The following is a 3,310-nucleotide window of genomic DNA, read 5'->3' on the forward strand; positions in this document are numbered from 1 at the left end:
TTTGATTTCTTCTTTGATCCATGTTTTTTTAAAAGTGTATTAATTTCCATATATTTGTGAATTTTCTAGTTTTTCTCTTGTTATCGATTCCTAGTTTCATACTTTTGTGGTAAGAAAAGATACTTAATATGATTTCATTCATTTTACATTTATTAAGGCTCATGACCTATGATCTATCTTGCAGAATGTTCTATGTGTGTTTGAAAAAATGTATAGTCTGCTGCTATTGAATATAATAATCTGTAAATTCCTGTTAGATCCTTTTGATCTAAGGCAGTGGTCCCCAACATTTTAGGCACTAGGGACCAGTGCTCCTATGAGAATCTGATGCATGATGATCTGAGGTGGAGCTGAGGCAGTGATGCTAGTGCTGGGGAGCAGCTGCAAACATAGATGAAGCTCCACTCCCTCCCCCACCATTCACCTCCTGCTGTGCCGCCTGGTTCCTAACAGGCCACGAACTGGTACCAGTCTGCAGCCTGGGGGTTGGCAAACTCTGATCTAAAAGTCCAATGTTTTCTTATTGATTTTCTGTCTGGAAGATCTATCCGATGATGAAAGTACATTGATGAAGTTAATATTATTGTACTGTTGTCTAGTTCTTCTTTCAGATCTGTTAATATTTGCTTAATGTGTTTAGGTGCTCTAGTGTTGGATGTATATGTATATGTATTTATAATCATTATATCCTCTTGAAGAATCAACCCTTTCACTATAATGACCTTCTTTGTCTCTCATTACAGTTTTTGACTTAAAGTCTATTTTGTCTGATGTAAATATAGCTACCTCTTTTCCCTTTTGCTTTTCATTTACATAGCATATCTCTTTTCATTCTTCTACTTTGAGCCTATGTGTGTTCTTAAACTTGAAATGAATCTCTTGTAGGCAGCATATAGTTGGGTCTTGTTTTTATTTTTTCATCTATACTTTTCTATTGAAAAATTTTATTATCTTCCTTGCTATCTCATCCTGTGGCTGACATTGGTAGCTCCTGCTCTTCTTCCTTGTTCCAAGCTATCCCTATACATTTCAGCTTTTCCAGTCTTGGGGGATGGAGAAATTAAAGTGGATTCCTCATGTGGTTCCCTGAAAGGCTGAGGAAGCTGGTCCATTACTCTGCTCTCCCTTTCTTGGGGACGGTAGCTCTTTCCAGCCAGGGAGTGTGGACTTTGGGGATTAGATGAAGCAGGCAAAATAAAGCTGCCTTTTCTTTTCTTTTTGTGCAGTTATTCTTGTTTTTGTTTGTTTGTTTGTTTGTGTGTTTGTTTGTTCCACTATTTTGCTGCAGTTTCTTGAGTGGACTCCTGAGCTTCCCCAAAGCTACTTTTGTTCACAGATAGCTGTCAAATTGTTGATCTTTGTTGGGGGATGGAGGCTGGCATCTCCTACTCCAGTGTTTTCGTGATATCCCAGTCAGCTTAATCTTAATATCATGAATCAGGGATTTTGCGCAAGCACTAAACACCCATTGTTTTGCTTTTAATTTTTTTCTTCACTCTTATTTTTTTTCTGAATTGACACATTTTATCTTTTGAGGCAGTAGTAAGATAAGAGAAGTAATAGTGAACTTGAGAGTCAGAAAATCTGAGATTAAGTCCTGGTTAGGTTTCTTAAGAGATTTATGACATGGAGCCAAATAAGCAAATTTATCTGGGCTGCAAATTTGTCATCTGTAAACTGGAGATAATAATGCTCATCTCACAAAGATGCTAGGGTGGGAAGGGGTACAGAGAGGGAGCAAGTGAGAGGACATATACGGGTCACGTGCAACTGAAAAGTGTTGTACCAGTGAAAAGTATCTTGTTATACCTACCTATGAAAATGTGGACACATTTTTACATTGGAAATGTTTTAGATGAATTGCTCAAAACATTTGATCAATTATCAAATGATGATTTCCCATGTTGCAACTCTCTCTAGGAAATAGTAGTCACTTTGTTCCAGGAGAATTTCTCACGATTAGAGTAACTCTCTGAGGTCTGACAGGCCAAACTGGCTCAAGGGTCTAAAAGCACTGCCAGGGCAAGTAGTCAGGCAAGTTTGTGGTACCAAGGGACTTGTGATTTCTTGTTTCTGAGCCCTCTTCTTAATTAACATTGTTCCTTTATCACAGTCAGCACACACCCCTGCCAGCAAGTTGCTTTTTAGAATGAACCTGCCCAGATGATAGGAATATAAGAGGAAACACTTCCAAACAGCACCAAACCTAACCACTCCAGGTAGTGGGGAATCTATCCTGGTCTCTGAGAATGAGTTGTCAGCCACAACGCCCCGAAGGCATCCCTTTAGGAGTAGTTTTTGAAGTCTGTGAGTCAAAAAAGCAGAGTCCTTCACATCCACATATCCCCTCCTCACTCTCTACAGTAACTGAATCCTTCTAGGAATTTTTTATGGGCTTTTCTGACAATATCAACCATAGCAGAAATAACTTGAAGCATTAGTATCATCCTGGATAATTTTGAATTAGGTACTTCTTAGACTGTACATGGGCCATATTTAGATTTATTATATATAATTTTATAGATAGTAAAACTGAGACACGAGAGATAAAGTGACTTGCCACAGAATGTACCAGGTAATATCTGACTCAAAGTGAAGAATTCCAGATACATTCTTGTTTGCTGGGTCTCATGTCTACCATCTAGAAATTATGAAAATGCATCTCAACTTCTACCCTTTGTAAGATACTATGGTTCTCTTTCTTGTTATTTCATCCTTATTTTCTCTTGTTCTTTAATATGTGGCATTCTACATTCACATCTCTCTTCTACGTTGGCTTTCTTCATTGTTAATTTGTTTTGTTAATCATTTATATTCCTTTCTTTCTTCTTATTTGCCTTGTGAAATTTAACAGTATTTCACTTTCATTGGGCTAGGAATTTCAAGCTTCAATTTCTGGTGCTGGTGTTACTTACACGGTGATGTCAGTGAGGTTGAGAGAAAGTTTACACTGTGTGTGTGTATGTGTGTGTTGGGATGACTAGCAACATAACGTACTTTTGTATTTACCTGTCAATGTGCACTTAATAGAATACAGGAAAGGAAAACAGAACAGAACATTGGAAGAGCAAAGACATAATTGTTCTCTAATAAAAGGTTGAGTCATAGGCAAAAGGGAAGAGATTATTCTAAAGAATAGGTGAAATAATTAGGTCCAGGGAGGCAGAAAGTTTGATCCAGATGGTGAGAGCTCCAGGGGAGGGTAAATCATGTATCACGGAAAGGTAGAGAGAGGAAGGAGGATGTGAAATAGGCTGGCATCCAACAATTGTATGCTGGGATGGTAGGAAGGTAAGAGGAAATACTTCCA

Source organism: Pteropus medius, unplaced genomic scaffold, assembly GCF_902729225.1.
Source record: "Pteropus medius unplaced genomic scaffold, Ma_sr-lr_union100, whole genome shotgun sequence".
Classification (NCBI taxonomy): Eukaryota; Metazoa; Chordata; class Mammalia; order Chiroptera; family Pteropodidae; genus Pteropus; species Pteropus medius.